A 27,500-nucleotide genomic window follows, 5' to 3' on the forward strand; every position below is an offset into this window, starting at 1 on the left:
AGTACAGTTACTAGTGAGTGAGGAGTAAATCCATAACACCACCAGTTGTGCTCCCCCCCAAAACAGAATGGCAGTACCAAGTTGTTTTGACATCATAGAAATATCACACTGATTATAGTATTAATAAACTGCCATATTACATAGTTGCATTGAGCTGTGTATTCTATGTAATAGTCTGAAATGAATCAGCAGCAACTATAACCTTAGGCTCTATTGAGTGCTCATAGCCACATTCATTCTGATTATTTGTGCCATCGCCCTACTCAGATATTGGAAGGATTGCTACTAACAAGTGGTCAAAAGGATTAAATGAGAAGAAATAGATACTATACATAATGTCAAAGTAGCATACACAGAGTAATTTTTACTAGTTTTCCCCAGATGTATTTACTTAAAGAAATTAGAAATAGGGGGCCAGAGAGATAGCATGGAGATAAGGTGTTTGCCTCGCATGCAGAAGTCGGTGGTTCGAATCCCAGCATCCTATATGGTTCCCCAAGCCTGCCAGGAGTGATTTCTGAGTGTAGAGCCAGGAGTAACCCCTGAGTGTGGCTGGGTGTGACCCAAAAATTAAAAAAAAAAATTAGAAGTAAACCAAGGATTTTTGCAGCATTTCCTTAAAAAATGTTGTTGGTTTTGAAAAAAGAATAATTTGGATCAAATTCTTTATGGCATTGAAGATTCACCTGAAAAAATGTGATATAGTCACAAATGTCTCACAATTTAAAACCGTATTGTAATGATAGTACTACAAATAGACCATAAGTAGTTAATATAGCTAATTTATCAGTAATATTATTGTTCACCTTCATATGTAACTGGACATGGAGGTGGCATTTTCATAGGAAAATACTTTTTTTCCTGCCATCTGTCACTAAATTAGCAATGATATTATGAAATAGCAATCATATTTTTCTTGTTATAGGAAATAAATTTTATAAATGATTATGTCAGGAACCAACTCTAAACCACATCACTGTATTTTGATTAATTAGAAGATTTTTAAAAACCATACTGATGTGCCATTTACTTTTGACTAATATTAAATCTTAATTAATTCAGCTAAAACATACATAGAAATGTCAAGGCACTTCTGTACTTTTAGTGTATGAAAGATGTTTTTCTCTTTAACAGAGAGCCCATAGTATTATGCTAATATATGAGGCCATGGTTGTGGCTTGTGTCTATCATAAAAGGCATTGAGAGCCATGATTATTGGGAAAATTCAAATCCATGGTAACATGTTTGTTAAAACTCATTGGCATGATACATAGAAATATATGGCACCTTAAATATGGCTTATCTTATTTTATGAAACAAAAATAAAATACATTTAAAATGAAAATGAAAATTATATAAAGCCATGTATGGTTGAACAAATAAAAAGCATAATGGTTTACAAATGTTGACTGTTTGATACTAGAGAGATAGTATTCACTGAGAGACATCACTGGCATGAAGGTCGGCTGCCTACCTTCATGGAGCCATTCCAGGTTCGATCCTAGGTATCCCATGTGGTTCCCCTCGGTCCATCAGAAGTATATAACATCAGATATAACACCTATGTATCATCACTAGGTATGACCCACAACTTCCACCTCCAATTAAATAAATAGTAAAAAAAAAAGAAAACAAAGTTGGCTTTTTCTACTCTGAAAAAAAAAAGATTTTTATGATCTGCCATCATAATTTTCTAACTAAATTTATTTAAATAAAATTATTTTACTTTACCACATTTTTTTAAAAAGTTGACTCTTGAAATTTTAATTCTTTAGAGATCTGCAGTTGATAGCAATATGAATACTTGAATCACAATCTCCCCGTACAGTTTTTTTTTTACTTAAATATGTTTCCTTTATATTTATCTATTTGAGCAAACAGCTCATTTATCTTGTAAGGATGATAACAAATAAAATAAAAGGAGGAAAAATGGTCTAAAATTATAGGCCTTACAAATGTAATATTTTTCCATTGCATTTGGTTTTCACAGGTATGATTTTACTTATAATTGAGGAACATTTACTAGGAAGAGAAAATATTATATTAGCACTTTTGGTGTTTTCACTGAAACTTTGCCTTAGTTTGTCAATTTGCATGAAAAATTTAAACTAGAAGCTTCTTATTCTACATGTTTCTTTATGTAATTTTTTTGATGTTAAAGTCTGAATCTAGTTCTATAGAAAGCTCTTTATTTGACTTCATTACTAATGCTAAATTCCTATCAGGTCTTTTATATTAGTTACCTCCAACTTTTATTAGAACACTGAAAAACACAAAAGACCTGTATTTTGGCATAATTCTCTAAGTATTCTTCAAGCATTTAATAAACATAATTCTTATAGGGGGCATCCAGTTTGATCCAATGGCTTGTTCTTGGGTCTGTGTTCAGATTTTATTTCTGAGGGTTCTGTGGATCATCATATGGGGTGTCAAGGATCAAACCCAGTTTATCCAAGTGCAATGCCAGTGACTATCCACTATCCTGTTGCTTATGCTCCTAAATATAACACATTTTCTGAACATCTTAAAGGAGTGGGGAGGAACAGGTTTCCACAACAGCTTTAATTTTGTCAGTAGAGACATTAAAATCACAGCACTAAATTTATAACTATTATAGAAGAGATCCACAAAAAATCCACAGGAGCTCCAAAAATGGAAAAAATAGTTTGAGGCCTAAACTATATTGCCTATGCAATAAATAATGCAAATTTTAAAATAGAGCCAGGGGATAAAGGGAGATTAGGAGTACAGACCTAGGCTTGAAAAAAAATTTTTTTTTTTGGTGTTGGGGCCACACCTGTAGGTGCTGAGGAGTTACTCTGGCTCTTTGCTCAGAAATCACTCCTGGCAGGCTTAGGGGACCATATGGGATGCTGGGGCTAGAACTTGGACTGTCTGGTCTTGCCACGCGCAAGGCAAATGCCCTACCATTGTGCTATTGTTCCAGTCCCTAGTCTTGAAATTTTGAGCATCAGTGTGAGTCACAGCATTTGGTCATATTTCATTTTGGAAATGGCATGTATATAGCATGAAGCATGATGTAGGGTGTAAAAGTCAAGTGGAGAACAAGTTCTGTTGGAGCCAAACTCCAGGACTAGCTGATTATTCTGGGGACAGTGCAAATATATTGATTTCTGTGCTTTGGTCAGGGATTGCCTATTAATTTATCTTTTAGTCATGACACTTTTTTTATTAATTTTTTATTTTTAATTATGAGAACAAAGATGCAAAGAAAGAGGACAAGGTAAAGTTACAGTGGAAGGACCATCACCCATAAACAGAATTCTCAGTAGTCCCATTGCTGATATCTTAACTTTGAACTTTCAGCCAAAGAACATTAAGAAAAGTAAAACAGAACCCATGTACAATTACTTTGTCCCTCAAGTCCCCAGATTATAGTACATAATATTTCTTAGCAGCACACAAAGCAATCTAAAGACATAAAGCTTTGGTAACTCCTTAAACATTGAAGGCAAAGTACATTTTTACATTTCAATGCACATGCTTATTGGTTTAAGTGAACCTCAAAAGTTTAAGTGGGTTGTTTTTCTTAAGGATTAGAGTCAAAGGAGCACAGTAAAAATGGTGTTAGAGTAGCAATTATTGTTTGCATAGGCCCACCAAAATATGAGGGACATGGAAAGGAAAAGCTTTGGCCTAAATACAAGGAGACCCTACCCCTGAAATTTCCTGGCATATGACCAACTCTTAGGCTCCAGGCCAGTGGTCCTCAAACTATGGCCCGCAGGCCACATATTGTATTTGTATCTGTTTTGTTTCTTCATTGCAAAATAAGATATATGCAGTGTGCAAAAGAATTCGTTCATAAGTTTTGTTTTTACTATAGTCAGACCCTCCAATGGTCTGAGGGACAGTGAACTGGCCCCCTGTTTAAAAAGTTTGAGGACCCTTGCTCCAGGCAAACTAGTTTGTCCAATCCAGGTCATTGTCTGTAGTGCCAATACACTTTTATTTTTCACACAGTCTCTGTTGTTGGTATCATGTTTCTGTATTAAAGATCCTGGAATCTGCATATCCTTGGTCATGACACTTTTTAATTTAGCATCTTCTGATAGCTTTACAACCTTTTCAGACCCAGGTGTTAAGGACATTCTTGGTCATATGGTGTATGGATTGAATAACCAGAACTTAATATAACCTACTGACTATTAATTCTAGCCTTCATTGAGGTCTTTATTCTACACTTCATTGAAGTCTTTATCTTTATCTGCCTTAGTCTCTATGTTTTTGATTCTGTAGTTGTTGTTCTTAGGAGGTGCTAATGAAGAGACTTCATCTAGAATACCATTACTCCACTCTGTTGGTTATTGCCTTAGATGCACTTTCAGTTGATTGTGATGCTGCTTGGTTGCTAGTATATCACTTACATTTTGTTTCATTCATCTTTATTTCCTCATACCAAGCAAGATTGCTATCAACTCACAAGAAATGATAAAGTAATACAAATTAAATAGCAGTTGAACTGCAATACATGTTTTTTTTTGTTTTTTTTTTTTGGTTTTTGGGTCACACCCTGTGCCGCTCAGGGGTTACTCCTGGCTATGCGCTCAGAAGTTGCTCCTGGCTTCTTGGGGGACCATATGGGACACCGGGGGATCGAACCGCGGTCCGTCCTAGGCTAGCGCAGGCAAGGCAGGCACCTTACCTCCAGCGCCACCGCCCGGCACAATACATGTTTTGACTTGATTTACAAATGAATACTATATATGAATGCTATGATGAACTTGTTTATTTATCAGTTCTTATTTACTCTATGATGTGCCATCTAAAGAACTGTTCAAATATGTCTAAGTGGAGAAATGTAGTAGTAAATAAGAAATATTCATAAGGTACCAGTGACCTGCAATTTTCTTGAAACAAAACTCTGGGCTTATTTTGTGTCTTGTTAATTCTAAATTGAGACGTGAAAATGTAAGTACATTATTGGGTAAAGTTTCAAAACTGGTATCTTAGAAACATTATTTTATCCAAAAGATATATCGATAATTTTTCTGACTTATTTTTCTTTTACTAATACGAACTGAACAGCAAGGTGTGTATATATTGGCTACTACCACACTGGATGGGATTGAGGAGGAGGTATATTAGAAAGGAATGAAAATAAAAATTCCTTTTGTCTTTTTTGTTTTAACTTTTAAGGAGGAAAACACTAACTTGTTTACAGTATTATTCCCCTCTGAAAAATGTGAGTCCAAGGAGAAATTGTCCAGTGAGTCCTCTAGTCTATTTTTTCAGCCCTGAAGTCGGTAATCATGTCTGTATTTTTGTCCTTAATGAAATAATTGCTGTATGTTGGAAGTAAGTGATTGCCATTTTGGAGCGAATGAAGGAGTTTTACTTTAAAAAAATAAATTAGTAATGGAGTGGCAGGGAAGGAAAAACAGAACAGCTTTTCTGTTTTCCGGTTTGGATTCTGCTCGTGGCTTTGCTGCCTTGCCTGCAGTGATGGGTATTGCCAGAACTTAGGGAAAAAACAAAGCTAAAATGGCAACATCTCTTAGGAAAATCTGTAAGATTGTAAGAAGGCTGGGTGGTTGTGGGGAGTGTGAGTTGGAGAGCAGATGCCTTTGGTCTGAGTTTCAGTCCTCACAGTCTGTTTGCTTTCTTGCTTTGAAATATTTTTTGTTTTACCTCCTTGGTTTACAGGGAGTTGGGGAGGCTGGTTTTTGTTGTTGTTTTGAAATGTAAGTTTGCCAACAAGTGAAACAGAAAATAACTGCAGTGACAGACATGTCCCCTAAGACCTTTGCTCCTAAAGCAAACACCTCAACTTCATGTTTGGGAACAGAGGCCTCTCCATTGGAACACCAGGCTCTTTTTGGGCAATATGAAAATAAAAAGGATTGTTGGGATTGTTTTGCCTTTTATAAAAGGTCAGGTCTTTCTTAAGGTCACAAAACAATCGTTTTGCCACTGCCATGATTTGCTTCCCCCTCTTATTTTTTTTTTCATCCTCAGACATTGTGTTCAAGCTAAACAGCTGCTTTAGATTCTGCTTATGAACGGAAATTTGAGGTTTTTTAAAATACTCTTATTTAATCATGATCAGACCTCCACTGATTGATGCACTGCTCCTGTTGATTATTTGGGGCTTTTTTTTTTTTTTTTTTTATTAGGCTTCCTTGGCAGTACTATTCTAACTTAGATTCCTTTTGAAAGGGTGTACTGGATGAATTATGTAATTGTTCAAGCAATGTGGATGAAAGAATTATTTTGTTTTATTTTTATTTGGATAGTAATTTGTGTCAACACTATGTTACCTCAGTGTGCAGAGAACTGAAAAATAAGCCTCATCCTTTTGTTCACAAAGCTGATATTTTAACTCAGAGTAAAACTTTAATTTTTTTTTTGAAAATTTGCATCTCTTTTCCATAATCTCATTTACCTTTGTTTTGAAACATGGTATTGTACATATATTTTATAAAGCACTTACCTAAAAATTTTCAGAGTTATCAAGGACAATTGGTGTCTAGGCAATATTTTCCAATTTTGTACTCTGTTATACTTCCACCTTTCACTTTGGCTCCCACTCACCCAAATATTAAAAAAGAGATAGGTCCATTGATTAAGCCAGTGACATGTTTGTTTTCCTTTTCTCTTCATTTGATTCTGTTTTGTTTGTTTTTGAGCCATACTTGGCAGTGCCCAGGACATACTCCTCTTGTCTTTGTGCTCAGGGATCAATCCTGATTAGACTAAGGGAAAAATATAGGATGCCTGAAATTAAACCTTCGTCAGCATGCAAGTGCCCTACTCAATATATTGCTTCACCTATCATGTGATGATTTATTAAAAAATTTCAGTAATCTACTTGAAATTTATACATAATCAGTGTGAAAGTTTTGATTACTCATCTGCGACTTAAATTAATATGCCTTATATAATATAAATATATACATACTATATTATATTATATATATTTTATGTAATCATAGTCATTTATATTTCTGAGAGTGCAGATGGAGCAATGACATTGTGCTGTTTTCAAAATTGTATTCTAGGGCTAGACTTTTCTCTAATGTAGAGAGTTAACTCATAGGCAGTTTGGTTACCTTATAGTAGCTTAGTGGATCCTTTAGTAAAATCATGTGTCTCAGAATGAAAAGAACATGCATCAAATAAAGTAACCAAGTGACAGGTTATGAGAAACATGAATTTTTTGTTGCTTTTTACAATTAGAAAAAATTTTGGATGCATATCACAACTAAGTTTTATGAGCTTTCTTTTGTTTACAACTGAGATGAGAAAATTTATTTTAGAAATGAGGATATGCTCTCAGTGAATAGACTTTTAAGCAAGAGGAGTGCTGACTAAATAGGACTCTGATACTTGGCAACAGGACTACACATGATAGGTTATATTTATAATAATCTATCAATCATGCCTATAGGATTTTTCTGAGAAAATTTAAGTATCAAATATGATAATGAATCATCCAGTCATCCAAAGGTTCCAGCATTTGGGATTCTAAATTATGATTTTCAGACAGTTTTTGTAATTCTCAAGTGATGCTAATATATTTGCCAGGGATGTAGCTTTATTTTTCAAAAGAATTATTTCTGAATTATTTTTTGCATTTGTGGCAGACTTTGGGGCCCAGTCACTGACTCCTGACCTCTGCCTACTGTCTTTAAAGCTCCGGGAAGGGCACATTCCCTCCATTTGTTTGCCTCCCCTCAAAGGAAGGGAAGCTCTCACGACCCCTTGTAGGATTAAAAGAAGTAGGCAGCTTGATAAAGTTTATGTTTTGTGTTGTATCTTAGGTGCAATATAAAAGTTTGTCTCTATTTTACTATCATGACACTTAAGTGAAAGTATAAAAACAATAAAATTAAGGGCTGGAAAGGGTTATAGTAATTAAGGCATATATTCTGCCTGTGGGCTATAGAGAATCTCCTGGTACAACCTGAGAACTCCATCTCTTTTCCCTAACACTGCTGACTCTACCTGGAGAATCCATCCCTCCCATTGCCACTACAGCAGGGGTCTCAAACTCGCGGCCCGCGGGCCCTTTGTGGCCCGCCGTACAACATTTTGTGGCCCGCGGGCGGCCTTCAAATAGCGCGGTATTCGCGATTATTCGCTTACTTTGAGTGTGTGTGTGTGTGTGTGTGTGTGTGTGTGTGTGTGAAATCCCTTATGCGGCCCTGCCTCACCCCGACTTTGCCTCCTGCAGCCCCCAGTAAATTGAGTTTGAGACCCCTCACTACAGGATATTCAGAGCCCCAGGTCTTAGTTTTTGCTTAGAACCCCCAATCCCCGTTTGACTTAGAATCTCCAAGATGGATCCCCGTTTCTCCTGAACATGCATAGGAGACCCAAAAGAAAGAAATAAGGACACAAAGAAACTAAGGTATTATGGGGTAGCACTAATGCAGATATTCATTTTATTTTTATATTTGAAATAAGATGGAACACAAACTGATAGAATGCCTGTGGATGATTTTATTTTTGCTAGAATTTTATTTTCGTAACATTAAAATTTGGAAGAACTATCCTAATAATACAGAACTTGGGGTTCCCCTCATAACTGGTTGTGTTCATAAGGAAGGAATCAGCAGACCTGCCAGAGCATGATTTTCAGAGCTATACTTGACTAGGTTGGTGTTCTTTAGATTTCTCCAGTGTGGGCAGCAGTACCCATCTTGCCATGAGAATTTGCACAGTCTTGTTCTTTACTCACTAATATTAATCTTCTCTGTTTTTTAGTCAGAATGTCTATGCTGTGACCTTGATTTTCAGTTGAAGTTGATTATATAATATTGACCGGCTTAGTCAGCTTTAAGATATAATATGTTAAGATGAATAATATTTAAGAGAGTGTTGATCTCCTAAACTATACATTACTGAATATAAGTGGATAAGTATGAACAAATACTTGGAAAGTATGAGCAAATGAAGGATTTAAATAATTTCCAAATCCTTAACCCTAGAAATTAGTCAGCAAAGAGCCAAGTTCAATACCTAAAATAGGTAACAGAGTAAAAATGTGAACTCCTACGTTTTTAGTAAATTGTAACAGCTTAATAATTACTGGCTTCAGGTATATTAACTGATGATAAGTTAAGACTAAATGTTATGCTTTTAGAATTCCATGACACTTGGAGGAATGAAAGAGATTTTTTATTATTTTAAAAATGTTTTTCTATTAAGATTGTTCTATGATACTGTTAATGATTGTTTTCCTGTGTTCAAAATTCCAACAGCACACCCATCATCAATGTACTTTCCTTCCTCCTCCAGGGTCTTCAATGCTTCTCTCATTCATTCCCCCACTGTCAAACACAAAATTGGTTGTATAGATCAGTTCTTTCATTGTGCCTTTTTTGAGTCGCACATTGCTAGTTTGCTGTGTATCTTTAATTCCTACGATGGAGAACAGTCATTCTGTATCTGTCAAAAGAAGAGAGAATTTTAAAACTACATGCATCAATGACCCTAAATTAGAAATATCTAGGAAGCATATGCTTTAAAATACTTGTTTTTTGTTTGTTTGTTTGTTTGTTTTTGGTGGGTTGTAAGGTGAGTCTGTGTTCAAAGCTTATTCCTGGATATGTTTACTCTAGGCAATCTTGGATTGGGTGCTGGAGATCAAACCTAATAGCACCCTACTCACTCTACTGTTGCCCTGGCCACTGTTTTGAAATATTTAATAAAGAAAAAATTAAAAATATTTTTGGGTAAAGGAAAAAAAGTTTCTAAAAATCTATTAGAAGGGGCTGGCGAGGTGGCGCTAGAGGTAAGGTGTCTGCCTTGCAAGCGCTAGCCAAGGAAGGACCGTGGTTCGATCCCCCAGCGTCCCATATGGTCCCCTCAAGCCAGGGGCAATTTCTGAGCACTAAGCCAGGAGTAACCCCTGAGCATCAAACGGGTGTGGCCTGAAAAAAAAATCTATTAGAAAATGAAAACTGTTACAGAAATGCTCTAGTTGTGTTGTTAGGTGGCAACAAGTATGTGTCTTCCTATTTTTATAATAAATATACATTTGTAGTAGGTCAGGAAGGTTAGTATACACACTTTCTGTATAGAAATACTGATGTGATTCCCAATACTGTTTGGTCCCAGGCCAGGTATTTCTTTAAAAAGCTGAAAACAGGGCCGGAGAGATAGCATGGAGGTAAGGCGTTTGCCTTTCATGCAGGAGGTCATCGGTTCGAATCCCGGCGTCCCATATGGTCCCCCGTGCCTGCCAGGAACAATTTCTGAGCCTGGAGCCAGGAATAATCCCTGAGCACTGCCAGGTGTGACCCAAAAACCACAAAAAAAAAAAAAAAAAAAGCTGAAAACAAATAAAAACAAAATGAATAATACATGCTGATGCCTTGAAAAAAAGAAATATTATCATTTCAAATTTGCTACCTCTGCACTAAAAAAACCGTATCTTTAAAAACAAAAAAAAATATTATGTATAATTCATAAAATAGTCACATTGTCCAGTTCCTTATTAGTCATATTTCCAGGCAATATCCATCCTCTTGGTTCTTATGAATATCCTCCTCCTTTATGCTATCCACCATTCCAGAAGTGTGGATATTCCCTTAGACCCGTTTAACCGTGGTGCTAATCTTTAAATATGCTATAACAAGAATGTTGGCAAGCGAGTCATTCCATGTGCCTCTGTTGGGGTCACACCCAGCTATGCTCCCAGGGAACTCAGGGATTCTCCTGGAAAAGTCCAGGACAGTCTGTAGACACGTGGGGCTCAAGGCATATCAGGGCCATAACATGCCATGCTGGTCAACCATCGCTATACCTAATGGACCTCAAGAGAAGGGGCAATGCTGAGAATAGATTCTGGGTACTGCTTAGTAACCCAGAAAGAGTTCTAACACTGACCACTTCCTTAGCTTATATCATTTTTGAGGATTCTACCAAAAATGATGCACACATATGCACAGAACCGCTCCAAAGTAAATTGGACTGTTTAACACTTCAGTCAAAAAATGTTGCAGAGACAGAACCTCCAAAACTACACCTTTAAGTGCGTGGGGGAAGACTATAACCCTATGCTTTGCCAGGAATTGGGTCCCTGGGGAAACATTGCACCCCTGAGCTTTCTTACTGACTGCCTTATGGATTTCTTAAAGCAGGTAACAACCATAAGATTGACTAGTGAAGCCTTTTAAGGTTTGTATGATGGGGGTTGATTCCCTATCATAAAGTTTACCTGGAAAGAAGCTGAAAGCAGAATTCATGCTGATGGGACAGACAGTGCAACTTGGTGGAAGGTTCTAGGGCCGAGGTTCTTTCTCAAACGAGATTGAAGCTTTTTTCAGTATATAATTGACCCAAAGTTGGCAAGAAAGTGATGGAAGTCTTGGAATCTGCTCATCTTGGGTCTTCCAAGAGCATGAGTTTGCATGGGCACATGTTTAATTTTGTTTCTTATTTTGAGACTCATTTATTCTCTAATTCAATGTGCATTCATTATCCATCGTATACCAGGCTTTATGCAAGAGCTGGTATACATGAAATTAGATAAGAGGGGATCAGAAGAATAGTACTGAGGGTGTAGCACTTGCCTTGTATGTGGCTGACCAGGATTCAATCCCTATCATATTTTATGGTCCCCCAAACCCACCAGGAGTGATTCATGAGTACAGAGCCAGGAATAAGCCCTGAGCACCTCCATGTGTAGCTCCAAAACAAACAAAAAAAAAGAGAGATATTATCTACCTTTGTGGAATGTAGTACCTGATCTGGGAAGATAGTCAACATATATGTGTTCTAAAATAAGTTTGGTGTACTGGTAGGCAGTAAGAATAATAATAATAGGATAAAATGTGATGAACTTCCCCCAAAGAAACTTTCCAAGAAGGTGATAGTAGTGGAATTTGAGAAGAAAATAAATAGAAGGAAGGACTAGAGAAGTATTTCCAAAGTGATAGATTCATTCAGGGGTGCTGGAAAGATAAGGGGATGGTACTAGCCTTTGATACAATTTAGGAGTGCCTCCTATGTGTTTAAAAAATGCTAGATTTTCAGGTATGTTTCAATTATTTTTTTCTGAGAAAAGTGGTGTAAAACAATTAATTTTGAGAATCTCTGATGAAGGAAAAATATTCCAGATAAATATAAATAATTTGAGGCAGGAATGAGAATGAGGGTTAAGTACTATAAGAATAAGGGTTTAAAGATTGTTCTATTGTATAGGGAGAAAAAAAAAAGTTTGTATGAATAATCTCTGTAGAATTTTTTTCTGTAGAATTTTGAATTTGTAATTTGATTTTTGGCTATTAATAGCATTACTTATCTCATTAGCTTATGAGACAATTCCATTTTTTATTGGATTTCAAATAAGTTTTTTTCTTAAAAACTAACTTTTTCTTAAATACTAACTAATGTATACTCTTTTACCTACTTATTAGTTGTTCTTTGTTCTCTCATCACTATTTGTCACTCTTTGGTATAGTAAGAGGTATTATAATGATCTTTTAGTAGTCGAGCTTTCAAAAAAAAGTTAGTACTGACATATAGTAGACACAACATTACACATATGGGGAATATTTGTGGTTCTTTCTTCTAAAACCACACATGCTGAATCTGAAAAAATTACTCTGCTTAGAAATTTCAACACTTTTCTTTTTATCTATGTAGTGCTTTCTATACTGTCTGTAACAGTTTCATGTATAAAACATTAATAGTTGATTCAGAAAGCTCTAATAGAAACTCCAAGGAAAGAAATTGTACATGGTTTGGTGAAAATGTTTAATGCCTGGACGTCAGTGGTTACTTGAGAATTGAAACCCCGTATTAATGGAATGAGAATTCTAATATGTTTCTTAAAGATATTCAATGCATTTCCATTGACTATTAAAAAATTTACATAGGCTTTGCAATTAAAACTTTTTGTCAATACTGCATTTCAATAGACAATACAATTTGAATATATTAATTTCACCTAGATTATAGTTCTTTGCTGACGTTTCTCATATTTGCCCACCATACCTCTAAAGCATCAATGTGAATTTATATTTCTTGACAGTCTTAGTTTCTAAATTTTAGAGTAATAGTTTATAGATTAATTAATGTAGAATTAGTTAATATTAATATTAATTAGTTAATATAATTATGAATGAGTTACTTAGTATTTAATACAATGACAACATAATTTATAAATTTTCTATGAACTCAGGGCAAATAATTGGTAGTGTTTAATCTGACTTGGCCTCACTCCATTTTGAAGTGACTGAATTTGGTTTGCTTTTTGTTGTTAACTTGTAGAAATCTACCTGGAATCTTTTATTAGATTTTATTGGATTTTCTCTTGTTAAATGATGAACAGAATATCCTAATTAATTTTTTCTCGTATGATATGTGTTGCTTTTATATAAGTTTTGTGTAAATTTTATAGTTATTTTGAAGTGGGTCTGGTTAAAATTCTTTGTATGTTATGTAAGGAAAGAGCTATCGTAACCAGTGCCTTATGTATCTAAATATATATATTTAAAAGAAAATTTTTACTAGTTTTTATTCTTTCACTTTTCTGTGATAACGTCTTCTTCTTGTTCTTCTTGTTCTTCTTCTTGTTCTTCTTCTTGTTCTTCTTCTTGTTCTTCTTCTTGTTCTTGTTCTTGTTCTTGTTCTTGTTCTTCTTCTTCTTCTTCTTCTTGCTCTTCTTCCTCTTCTTCTTCCTCCTCCTCCTTCCTCCTGCTATTTTTTTTATTTTTGGCAAAAATTACTTTATTGGGTTTGGCTTCATGGCTTCAGATGGCTCCATGCAATGCTAGCTATCAGTCTGATTTGAACTCTGAATTCCATGCAGTATAATATTGTAGCAAGTACTGGGGTTGCATTTTATACTTTACAATGAAAGTACATTCCTTTGCCTAGAATTCTTAATTCCAACACAGAGTTCATTTGAAGTGGGAAATCCCCTGGCACTGAATGATTTCTCCAAGCTCTGTTTATATAAAAACTCTTCCCACCTTAAAAAAACCACACACACACACACAATAAACCTGGTACAATGCTCAGCTCTAATGACTCATATGCACTACTGTGTATGGCACTTCCCATAGAATAAGGATATGTCATATTTATATGCTAAGGAGATAAGGTTTATTCTCAGCAGGTAAAAGGATTTCCTCTTTCTTTTTTGAGTTCTGGGTCACACCTCGATGGTCTCGGAGCTATTCTTGACTTTGTATTCAGTAATTAGTTCTGGTGGTTCTCTGGAACAATATGTAGTAGTAAGGGCTGAACTGGGGTTGACTGCAGGGGGAAAGTCCTTTAAACCCTGTACAATTTTGCTGGCCCAGGAACCACTGTCTTTTAAGTTGTTTGGAAATAAACACCATGAAGCAGAATTTTTTTTTAATGTGGTAAGGTTTTGGGTATGTTGGCAGAAGGAAGACTACTAGATTAAAGCTCTTGTCACTCAATAAAGAATTCTTTTAACTTAGTAAGAAACTAAAATCATTTGAAGAACCAAAATGCTGCAGTACCAGATAGTAGATCTTGATTACTCACTTTTCCAGTAGGATTTTTACATCTTCTCCTCACCCAGTGAGTTCTAAATCTTATATTTTATCTAAAAATAAAAATGTTGGCTGTATAGAAATATTAAAATAACTCTTGGCTCTTTTTCATAGGTCCAAATCTTTTCACCACAGATGGCTTCTCATAGCTAATTAGACACTGCCTTACACTAACCTTAACTATGCTTACAATTGAGTGGTTTAAATTAGATTACTTTCAGATCATTTCAATTCCAAATAACAAAAGAAATAATAATAAATAGCACTTATTGGGTACATGTGTTCAGAGCCATGCAGCATGATATCGCTTGTGTTCACTTAGTGCTTTTTGTATTAATAACCTTTCCTGGTTATTATTCCTGAGAAAGTAGACTCATGTAAGTGCTATTGTAATAAGGTCAAGGCATTAGAACCCCGAAAAGGTAGATTCTGCCTCCTAAAAACTCATGTTCTTGAATATTAAATACAAAGATGACATTTAAGGGGCTGGAAGTATAATACAGCAGGTAGGGAGGGTGTGCCTTACACACGGCTGAGTAGTTTGATCCCCTTTTTATCATATGGTGCACAAATTCTGCCAGAATTAATTCTCTTAATTGCAGAACCAGGAGTAGCTTCTGAGCATTGCCTAAGGTGGCTAAAACAAAACAAAATAAAACAAAACAGATAGCAGTTAATTGTTATTAGTTTCTGCTTTAACTTAATATTCATGATTGGGTTGAAAAGGCAATGTCATTATTTTGTATCATAAAGAGCTTACCATCCAAAGAGACTCAATATGGGACCAATTATATTCCCAAACCAAAGCACATAAACTTGACCTTGGAGCTACAGCACATCTGTAGAACGGTTGCCTTGCATGTGACCAACCCTGAAGGACACTGGTTTGATTCCTGGCATCCCATATCCCCCCACCCCAAGAGCCTACCAGGAGTTGGTTCTGAATGCAGAGCCAAGAGTAGATAAGCCCTGAGTGTTGCTGGGTATGACCCAAAAACAAACAAAAAACTGAAGTACATAAACTTACTTAGACTTGTAGAAATTTTTTTAGGTCTAAAGACTTTATTAGCTATATTTCAGTGATAATAGCAAAATGTAGTTCCTGTATCTAGAATTTTTGAATAAATTACTTGTAATGCAAGTTTTTCTCAATTTGAGGAGAGATGAAATTGATCACATTTGTACCACCCGCTTAATGTTTTTTAAAAAATTTTTAAAAAGTAAATTGTAAAAAGAATCTTGGTCCTTGGGAATCAATAAACTCTTGCAATTTACCACCTATCTTGATTTATTTTTTAGGTATTGTATTGTCAAATATATGTCTCTTCCCTCTATTTCATTTCTTTCTTCTCCCCATGACAGTCTAAATTATTTGAAAGTAATAAAATAAATATATTTTCTTTTAGCTATACCTTAGAGAAATTCTGAATTTTAACCTGCCTCAAATTTTCTTTTACAGTAAATTAATGTTTATTTAACTAAACCTATATTAAACTGACCTAAATTAATTCAAGCTGCTGTCATAAGTAGAGTGTTGCAAACATTAATAATTAAAGATTGTATTGTACTTTAAAAATTAATGGTACTTTTGTAAACAAATGATAAGAAGTATAGCATGGCTAACACCATTTTATAAGATGATTTTGAAAGCTAGCATTAATGATAGTTTACATCATAGAATTTATTTATTTATTTATTTATTTATTTATTTATTTTGTTTTTTTGGGCCACACCAGTTTGATGCTCAGGGGTTACTCCTGGCTAAGCGTTCAGAAATTGCCCCTGGCGTGGGGTGGGGGGACCATATGGGACCCTGTGGGATTGAATCGTGGTCCCTTCCTTGGCTAGTGCTTGTAAGGCAGACACCTTACCTCTAGCGCCACCTTGCCGGCCCCCATAGAAATGAATTAATCTATTAATTTTAAGTCAAAAGAACCAAGTAATTACTATTGAGTTTATTCCACATACTTTTTACAAACATTATAATTTCTTTAACTTTAGAAGTTATCTCACTTTACCCATGTTAACAAAATTAAAATGCTTCACCAGACTGCTTTATATTGTATTATTTTGGAGATTTTGATAGCATATGAAATCTTTTCCAAGGACTTCAATGAAGAAATTAATAAGAACCAAAATCAAAATGTATAATCTATTTCTGGTAACACAGATTCGCATATCCACAATGCTTTCATTTGGAATAAGTTGTGATGAAATATTTTATTTGAGAACAATTATGTTGTAAAAAGGCTGTTTAAAATAAAATAATGTAAAAATATATGAGCCTTTTTGTACGTCTAACAAAAATGGTCAAAAAATGCTTATACTCAGAAGCAACAAAATTGATAAATATAGAGCTCTGGAGAAAAAGAATAAATTTCACCATACATCTAATTTCCTTCATTAAAAAAAATAATAAAAGCATTCTAGGGGCCAGAGCGGTTTCTGCCTTGCCTGCACTAGCCTAGGATGGAAAGCGGTTGAATGCCCCAGTGTCCCATATAGTCCCCAAGCCAGGAGCAATTTCTGAGTGCATAGCCAGGAGTAAACCCCTGAGCCCCTGAGCATCACTGGGTGTGGCCCAAAAACCAAAAAAAAAAACATTCTATAACAGAACAATATTATTTTCTTCATGTCTAGCTTTAAATCTAGTTCAACTGCTTTCATTTCTTTTTTCCTCCACCCAATAGTGTTGTTTTTTTGAAATATGAAGGAGAGTGAAGAGAGTCCCATTAATTAAAGAAGTAGAAAATTATACCCATAGAGTAAAGTTGCAGGTGATTCAAAATGGAGTGCAGAACTGAACCACTTTCTAGCTCTGAAACAGTTGCTGCCTTACTTAACAACTCAATTCAGTATTTGTAGGTAAAATAGTGGCAAGAATGCCTACTTTGCAGCATTAAAAGATTTTTTTTTTAGTTTTTCGGGCCACACCCGTTTGATGCTCAGGGGGGGACCATATGGGATGCCGGGGGATCAAACCGAGGTCCTTCCTTTGATAGCACTTGCAAGGCCTACACCTTACCTCTAGCGCCACCTCACCGGCCCCAAAAGATGTTTCTTTATTGAAAAATAATTCACATACTGCAAAATTGATCTTTCAGTGTACAGTAAAAAATTTATTTTTGCATAATGGTAAGGTTGTGCAACTATCACTCTTGCCACAACTTAATTTTAGGATATTTTCAGCCCTCTAAGATCCATCTTGTTACCCACATCAGGAATCACTTCCTATTCTTTTCCATGCCTGCCACATGCCCTGTCACAGGCAAACCTCTCATCTACTTTTTTTCTATGTAAATTTGGCTATTAACATGTTATACAAAGAGAATTACACAATATGTATTCTTTGTGACCAGCTTTGTGTAAAGTATAATGCCTTCAAGGTTCATCAGTGTTGGAGCACGTGCTCATGAATTGGTTTTTATTTTCGTTTTCAGTGATATTTGTATGTAGTGACATTTAGAGTTGTTTTTATATATCTGGCAAATAATATTGCTGTGAAACTTACATGGAATTATATTTTATTCTCTTTGTATACTTAGGAGGTGATTAAATTGTTGTTATATGCTAACTTTGTTTGATTTTGTAGAAATTGTCAAAATTCCCCAAAGAAGTTATATTATTAAATATTCTATTCATAATAGAGGACAATATTATGCTTCTATATCCTTTCCAACTATGGGTTGTCTTCTTTATTGTAGAAATCCTAGTTGATGAGAAATGGTATTACATTGTGTGGGTTTTCTTTTGTTTTGTTTTTGGGCCACACCTAGTGATGCTCAGTGTTTATTCCTGGCTATGCGCTCAGAAATTGATCCTGACTTGGGGAACCATATGGGATGCCGGGGGCAGATGCCTTACCGCTTGTGCCACAGCTCCAGCCCCTATGTGTTTTTTTTTAAATATATTTTTATTATTCTACTATCACTGTTGAGCATCTTTATTTGTGTTTGTGTGCATTTTTGAAGAAACATCTAGCCATTAATACTTTGTCCATTCAAAAATGCAGTAGTTTTACATATATTTTTGAGAAGCTATATTTTATATAGTATAGATCTAAAGTCCTTATTAGATATATAGTTTGCAAGCATTTTCTCCAAAATTGTGGTCATCTTTTCGCTTTCTTCAGAGTATAATGTCAGACACATATATTTATGATTTTAAATAATTTCAGTTTGTCATTTCCTTTTCTGTCCCATGCATTTGATGTTGTTTCTAAGAAACCATTTCCCAGACCAACGTCATGAAGTGTTCCTCCTGCTTTCTTCTCAGAGTCTATGCCTTGAGCTTTTACTAAGACTGTCACCTGATAGAGATTCATTATAACTATATACAATAATATAAACAACATCTAGTATGTAATATCACAAATCAGTGCACAATATTGAGGAATCAGCAGCTCTCCAAACCAAACAAAAACCAGAACTCTCAAAACCAAACTGAATAAATACATTTTATAAATATTATTAGATTCCTCTTACAATAGTATTTTACTGATATCTGCTAGAAAATACAAATAACCAGATACATAGTATTTCTAAAAATTTCCATAATTAGGGCCCAGAGAGATAGCACAGCGGCATTTGCCTTGCAAGCAGCCGATCCAGGACCAAAGGTGATTGGTTTGAATCCCGGTGTCCCATATGGTCCCCCGTGCCTGCCAGGAGCTATTTCTGAGTAGACAGCCAGGAGTAACCCCTGAGACCGCCGGGTGTTACCCAAAAACCAAAAACCAAAAAAAAAAAAAAAAAAAAAAATTTCCATAATTAATCATTACGAAGAATAAGTCATAGGAAAACAAGAATATGAAGAGTTATAAGAAAAACAAGACAAGAATAATTCTGAGTAGATTTAAGGTTCTGCTGTCTATTTATGTAGAGACCTTTTAAATATGAAAATATGTGACATAAATACTCTCTTTAAAATGTATATTTAAGTAGAAGAAATGTGGCTTTTATGTAATAATTATTTAGTATTGATTTCTTTTCTCTATTTTTTTTTTTTTTTGGTTTTTGGATCACACCCAGCAGGGCTCAGGGGTTACTTCTGGCTCTGAGCTTAGAAATCGCTCTTGGCAGGCACAGGGAAGCACATGGGATGTCAGAATTCCATGTGCCAATCCTGGATTGGCTGCTGCAAGGCAAATGCTCTACCTCTGTGCTATCTCTTCGGCCCTAGTATTAATGTCTTAAAATTGACACTGTAGTATTATCTTTAGCGGATTTTTTGTTGTTGCAAAAATATTTTTTTTTGGAAAGTAGACAGATACTCCACAAAGATTTTTGGAGAATTTACCATATATTTTAAGTTCAGGTATGGCTAAGAAAGATCATGATAACAAAGTGAGATTTTAGTTCTCTTTCTTTTTTCAAAAGTAATGTTTATCTTTATGTTTCCCTCTTTTTATATAATATTCTCTGGGTGACAAGGTTGAAATTGTTTTCCAGTGCATTTTTGGTCTGCTCATTTCATTTTATCAAAACCCAATACTTATCAAAACCCAAGAAGAGACTGTTTCATTTCTGATATAGAAACAGGTACAGTTACAGTTCTTATCTTAAGACCTCTATATCTATAATAAATAATGCTAACATAGTGTATGAATGTTAAATTTGCAAATAGAAGGGGCTGGTGAGGTGGCGCTAGAGGTAAGGTGTCTGCCTTGCAAGCGCTAGCCAAGAAAGGACCTTGGTTCGATCCCCTAGCGTCCGGTATGGTCCCCACAAGCCAGGGGTAATTTCTGAGCCCTCAGTCAGGAGTAACCCCTGAGCATCAAATGGGTGTGGCCCCCCAAAAAATTTGCAAATAGAAAATGTGCATTTAAATCTCAAGAAAATCTCTTACATAGCTAGATGTTCTTGTAACAAAAGTGTATATAGGAAGAGATAGGATAGAGTTTGCAGTTTAAAGAAACTGTCTTTATCACTGTAAGTGTATCCACTCCACATTAAATAGAAAAGCATACTAATTGGTGAATTTAGCCCATCCATCTATGGAACAGTCCTTTGGAGTCTTCACTAGTGCAGTGTTTAGGAATCTTTGGATTAATTATAACAATTATTAATTGTCATTAATTATGAGGACTTATCATGACAAATACCTGTGCCACTCTTTAAGGGTACCTAGAACTAACATGGCAGACTATACTTCTCTTTGTCTCTGCATTCTGGTAGTTTTTGCTCAGAAATATTTTTTTAGGCTTTTAGTGTTTTGCCAGTTCTTTAGCCAGGACACTAATGGAGGGAGCCTCAGAATGGGGTTTGGCTTTAGTCCTTAATAAATAATGCCAGAAAAGTGTGTAAGAATGACAAACTTGAACATAGAAAATGCATGTTTAAATCTCTGGAAAATCTTCCCTGTGGCTTGATGTTCTTGGACAGAAATCTAGAGTTTGAAATAATTGATTAGTTCTTTCTAAACTTCAAACTTCAGAACCGTACCTCACAGTTACTATGAGTATGCATAGCATCAATTCCCTGGGAATTATGTGTTTCTTGGGAAGCACATTTTTAACATGCACAATACATATCTCTGATCTCAGTGCTCATTCCATCTCGATAATATGCTTTATTATCATTTAAAGAAATGTGTCAGTTCTCCTAGAGTTCTTAGCAGAAATAACTATATGCAATAAAAAGTATGTTGATACTATTTTGGTACAATGAAGTAGAAATCAAGTTTATATAGCCATTAAAAAGTTTTTAGGGAACCACGTGTGGGCATTTTAATGAAAATAAAACCAGTATCCAGTATTTTAATAAGGCTTTAAATATAAAGATCATGCATCCATAAACTTGCCATCAGCAAGACAAGACAAAACAAAATGCAAGATAAAAAAATAACTCAAAGATACTCAAAGTAACTCAAAGAATATTAAAGAGAAGGATGAAGAAAATAAAGGATAGAAAAGGATTCAGTCCCTGCCGGAATAGGATAATCTTCACTTGCATTTGACAGAAGGTTGTTTGGATAGTGGAAAGAAATGTTCTAGCATGTGGTAATGAGGTTTAAAAAAGCTGCGATGAATGATTACTTTTCTCCATCAAGGTTCCTTTATCCTCATAAACTCAGACAGTGGTCAGCATGTTAGACACCCCTCCCTGTTTTATCCATTCCTTAACTGTTCCTTGACAAGACTGGTTTATACAGCTGGAGCTTTGTTAAGCATGGGGGAAAATACCACAGAACAGCAGAAAATATGGCAGAGTACCTATAACATGGTAAATGACAAATAAATTCTTGAAGTGGATGACTTCAGTTTTAGGTTTTATCCTTTGTGTGATGAGGCATTATTTTATATTTTGTAAAATGATAGCATTTGATTTAAATATTGTGTTAATTTACCGATATTTAGAAAACCATTCTCAACAGTCAAATTTTCTTTCAGTTTCCTTCTAATGAACGAAACTGGAAATAACTCAGTTATAATAAATATGTCCTAAAATTGCTATCTAAAGCTTGACAAGTCTATAATCTTAAATTAGTATTTTTTCAAAGAGCATCTATAGAATGCACTAAGCCATATCACTAGTTGAAGAGAGGACAGGAGTAATAAATAGTACAGTGAGGAGGGCGTTTGCCTTGGGTTCGATTCCTGACATTCCATATGGTCTCCCAAGACTGCCTAGAGTGATTCCTGAGTGCTGAGGCAGGAATAACTTGAGCAATGCTAGTTCTGACCCGAATTAAAAAAAAAAATTGTTGAAATGAGAAAACTGTTAGAGAAACTTCAGAAAGTCTTATCTACATGAGATTCTGTTAAAATAAAATAAAAAAAATGCATAAAGTCAATGATTATTACTCTTTACCCCAGTCTAAAATCCAGGGTAAATTATATATAAGGATTTGTTATGTGTCTTTGTAGCTGGCTTGCCTTCCGAGTATTTTAATGATTTTCTTATCTAGGCAGACATCATATCCTTAGACCATTTTTTTAGGGCCAGAAAACTGGTAGCTTTATGTAAATTGCAAGAAAGAGAATAGTTTATGCCCATTTAAAGAATAGAGTTAAAGTTCCTGACTTGTCCACAGTGGCACTGTGAACTGTGCTTTCAGTTTGAGTTTTTTTTTTCTTACCATAACAGTGAATGTGCTAAAATCAGAAAGATTGAAGGAAGGAGAAGACAAACATTTAAGACATAAAATCAGTTTAGAGGTCCAGCTAGAAAAATAAAAAATGCTTATGGATTTAATTCATATTCATCCAAGCAAAGAAGCTTTGGCATGAACAGACCCAAGGAAGAGGCTCAGCATACTTAGAACATCATCCTGGGCTGCATCCTGCTGGGTTAGAGGGTGAGTTGACAGATGCTCTTGGTCTTTGGCACTAACCCCTTTACTCTTGCGCTTTCAGCATAACAGTGGCAAATTCTTCATCATGTGGAGAACTTTAGAAAATCCATCTTTGACACCTCTGCCAGTCTCTTACCTCCAAAGCTAGATTGTCCTCATCCCTTTGTGCACTGCACAAAGATAACTACTGTTATCTGTTGTCTATTTTGAACGTAACATACATATTTTCTACTTTATTCATTTTGCAACAGCTGTTGTGGAAACAGGCTGTAACTCAGTTCTTTCCATGAGGCATAGAAAAGAATAGAATTAGTCCTTGCTAGATTAGCCAGAATTTAATAATGTGTAAACTTTTTCTTGTCAAGGTTATTTGGATTCCAAAAGAGGGTAGGGGTTATAATATTTTTCTTCACTGGACTATTTAGACGGTTAGTTTTCAACAAATCTGACAGTGATGTTCAGTCCTCTTTTTAGATGGGAATCTCTTTTCTTATTTCTGATAGGGCAAAAAAGAAAACACTCACCATACTCTCTAGAGGTTTGCTTTTGAAGGCTTAACTTGCTTGATTTAACAATGACCTTTGAAAACAAAAGAAATTAAAACTAGACTGGTTACTTAATTATCTTTTTCATCATTATTAGATCCTAAATAAATTAAACATGCCACAGATTTTATTTCAAGATATACGCCATGCTAAGAATAAGTCACTTTGGATTATAGAACAATTTGCTATTTGTTTAGACTCAGCCAGTAATGTGAGAAGAGAAGCAAAGGGTTTGTGGAGGAGGGGCTACTAACAGCAAGGCCAGATAAGGAGACAGGAAGGGGAGGCTCCAAAGAGGTACTTAAGGATATTAATTTGGGAAATAAATTTTATATCCTATTTATAGTTTCATTATAAGAAAAGTCTCTCAGGAGAGTAAAAATGACCATGACATTAAAGCAAGTCAATTGATTATTTTTTAGAGAAGACTCTTATCAATAAATTGAAGTAGATATTCTTTACTACATAAAATTGTTTACTTGTTTTGGAAGGGCCCAGTTAAGCAGTGCTGAGGTGGTCCCCAGACTACTTCTAGATATACTTGGCCAACCAAGTCAGAGGGCTCAGTGCCCTGGCCTAACAGTGCTAGGATTAGTGTTTAAGGACACCTGGGATTTTGTCTGGTGGTTTCTGGGAGCTATTTGTGGTGCCAAGATTCCAATGTGTGTCCTTGTGCAAGAAAGACTCATGCCCTGATCCTAAAAAGCTATTGTTTTACCACACACCCATACACCTTAGGACCATCAGTTCATGAATGAAAATCTCTCCACATTTCGCAGAGAGGTGAATATGAAGGATTTGCTGAGTCGTTTTTAGAGGTTTTTTACAAAGAATGCTACATAGCCTTATATATGTAAGCATATGTAGATACTCAAGCATCTTTGTAAGGACAACTTAAAACTTGTTATTTTTAGAAGCAATCTTGAAATTAGTAGGGAAGTATTTCTGATCTTTTGGCTTTTTACAAAAAGCATTAGCAAATAGGAAGACTTGTTTCTACTTCATTTTTGTCTTTGAAATGCACTCATCTTCAAGCCGGCGTATTTCACTTAAATGATAAGGGTAGATAGAATGTTGATAGGAGGTCTATCAAAAAAGAAAAGCCTAAATATTGCACATTAACATATTATTCATCTGTCCAGTCTTCCTTATCCTTTTATAAGTCCTCCTCTTTCTCAGCTTTACCCCTTTCTAGAGCAAGGGCATGCATGTATGCATATCCATACACAGACTAGTTCATATGCACTGATAACCAATAGTCACCCTTTCTGAAAGGGTCTTTCAAGGATAGAGGAATGAAAACATAGCCAGTTCCTTTCTCACGAGTGGTGGTTCTGCTACTAGTTAGAATGATTTCTTTGTGGGATGCTACCAAATTTTAAAGATACCTTTTTAGAGCTCTTAGACAGATACACACTTGTTCATGCAATATTCTTTTACTCTATTTATAGTGAAATCTGAAATTTATACATGTGGCAACCATGTGCTTCAGGAAATTCCCCAGGACTTCTGCTGTTTTTAGACTTTATTTCTTGAACTCAGAAATAATTCAGTTGCTTAAAACAGTTTGTCCCTAACTTTTGTGCAGTTAAATACAGCAGAGCTTTTTCTTCTGTAAGTTAGTATTACCAAGGATTTTGGAAAATGGGTCATTTTTTTTTTTTTTTTTTTTTTTTTGCCAATCCCTAGGTTTTTTCCTTCCAATCTCTATCTGCCTCAGGAATGGGAGTATATGTGGTCCTCGGTGCTCAGCTTTTAGACTTCCAAGGAGCTGAGCATCTGGGGGAACTCAGGAGGTGAGCACTTTCACGCTGACTCAGAGACCAGCCGTATGACTCCAGTCTGGCGCTGTCACGCCTGGTTATGGAGAGGCAAGAACAATGCCTCCCTTGAGAAGGGGAAAATAGTCGAGTGCAGTCACAATTTTGATGTAAAATTTAAATCATCTCCCCACATTCCTGTTGGACTCAGAGCTGTCAGAGAAGCAAAATTCATGCTCAAATGGAAAAGAAGCTTTTATTTCCTTAAAAATAGACCTTCTCTGGCTATAATAACACACTTTAGAACCACAAATCTTAATGCGAGATTATCCACAGTAATTTATAAATAATCAGAACAAAAGGACTTTGACATTTGTAACCTGTAGCTGGCAGAAGGGTTAAAGTTTCTTTTTTCCAGTTGTTTTTGATTAATGACAATGTATAACAATACATGAATTAAGTAATTCATAGCAAATTACTATTTATGGTTTTGTATTTTTAAATCTTTCATATTTGGTCATTTTACCTACAAGTTAATTTCTCCTAGCATTTAAAGGTAGTAATCATTTCTAGTTTGTAGGCCTTGGGTTCTATATTTGACATTTAAAATATCTAATAAAATATAATAACTTGGCTAACTACAGGAGTTCATAGTTTTGTAGGAAGACTAGAACAGTTATTAAATAGGTTTAAAAACATAATATAGTTAAAATGTATGTTGCTATTTGCTGGTTTTCAAAGAAAAGTCTGTGATTTTGGTTTAATTGTTTGTCTTTATGAAAGTGCCTGACTTTGTAATTAGAAATTATAAATATTTCTTGGGGCCAGAGCAGTGACACAAGTGGTGAGATGTCTGCCTTGCCTGCACTAGCATAGGACGAACCATTGTTCAATCCCCCGGGCGTCCCATATGGTACCCCCCAAGCCAGAAGCGATTTCTGAGCACATAGCCAGGAATAACCCCTAGCGTCACTGGGTGTGGCCCAGAAACCAAAAAAAAAAAAAAAAGAAAAGAAATCATAAATATTTCTTAATAAATTGTTAACGCTGTCTTGTAGATTTATAATGGTATTTGTCTTTTTGAAATATTAAAATATTATGGGATGGAGCAATAACACAGTGGTAGGGCATTTGTCTGTCTTTGGCCGACCCAAAACAGACCCAGGTTCACACCCCAGTGTCTCATATGGTCCCCCGAGCCTGCCAGGAATGATTTCTAAGTGCAGAGCCAAGGAATAACCCCTGAAGCACCACCGGGTTTGGCCCAAACCCCTAATAAAAATGAAATATTAAAATATTGTTAAATGGTTAGAGTTTAAGTAAATTTATCTTTTCTACATTTTCTTTATCACAAATTCTATTTTAGAGCACTTATGGTTCAATTTGAAAATAACACAATAAAACATAAAGATAAGATGTTTTAGCTGGATACAATTACCAAGACCAATTTTAAGTTTTGAGCCCACTATTTGTTACTCTTGATGAAGCTCTCTTGTTTAGAAAGAAAATTGGGTGCTGGGTTGCTTTTTCATGATGCATTATCTAATTTTGACAAATATTTTGTTACTATGTTTTGTTATTATTAATTAGATACTATTAATGTTATTAATTAATTATTATTAAAATTGAGATATTATTAATAAGGAGAAAATAGAAAATGATTCCATTTTGAATTTTTATCTATTAGAGGATGGAAATTTTCTGGTAAAGCTGTTTCTAAGAATGTGCCTCTGCTATCTGATGTTTGGTACTGCCTCATCCCGCTGAGCATCAATTGGAGGAGTGACCAAGCACTGAGTCAGAAGTAGTCCCTGAGTACCTCTGATGTGGCCGCAAATGGAAAAATTAGAGAATTGGACATTTAAAATTAATTGTATCACATACTTTAGATGCTTAAATCAACTATTTCTGAAATTTGCTATTCCCAACTATTGAAGGACTTTATGTATCATCCACCCTTCCTGGGATGACTGCCTCCTTTGTTTTTACTCTCCACTACCTATCCCTCTGACTATTTGAACAAAATTAAGGCAACTCTTTGGGATGAACAATGGTGCTAGTAGATAGAAAGGTAGGAAAGTGCTCAAAGAAGATAAATATGAGCTTTACCAGAAAGGAGTCTGGTCTCAATGCTTAGGACCATCTCAGAACTATTGAATAAAGTAAACAGTAGAAACACCTTGGCCAAGGGGCATTCTGAAAGTTTTCTTAAGTACTACATTTTCTGCAAATATTTTACTGTTTAAACATTTGTAATGTTTATGAATCTTATCTACAAATGTAAATTGCATTACAGAACAGAACGATAAATATATTTTTAAGTAACTGGGCCTCAAACTTTAATTTTGAGTTTAGATTTACCTGTATTGGTAAAGGTTTTTTTTTTTTTTTTTTTTTTT

At 35.2% G+C, this 27,500-nt stretch overlaps 1 protein-coding gene across 1 annotated transcript in view; it reads left to right on the plus strand.

Moving 5' to 3' along the window:
- The window catches only part of SOX5 (SRY-box transcription factor 5), a 456,537-nt gene that overhangs the window by 26,760 nt on the left and 402,277 nt on the right, over positions 1-27,500 (plus strand). The window lies entirely within an intron of this gene.

Source organism: Suncus etruscus, chromosome 11, assembly GCF_024139225.1.
Source record: "Suncus etruscus isolate mSunEtr1 chromosome 11, mSunEtr1.pri.cur, whole genome shotgun sequence".
NCBI lineage: Eukaryota > Metazoa > Chordata > Mammalia > Eulipotyphla > Soricidae > Suncus > Suncus etruscus.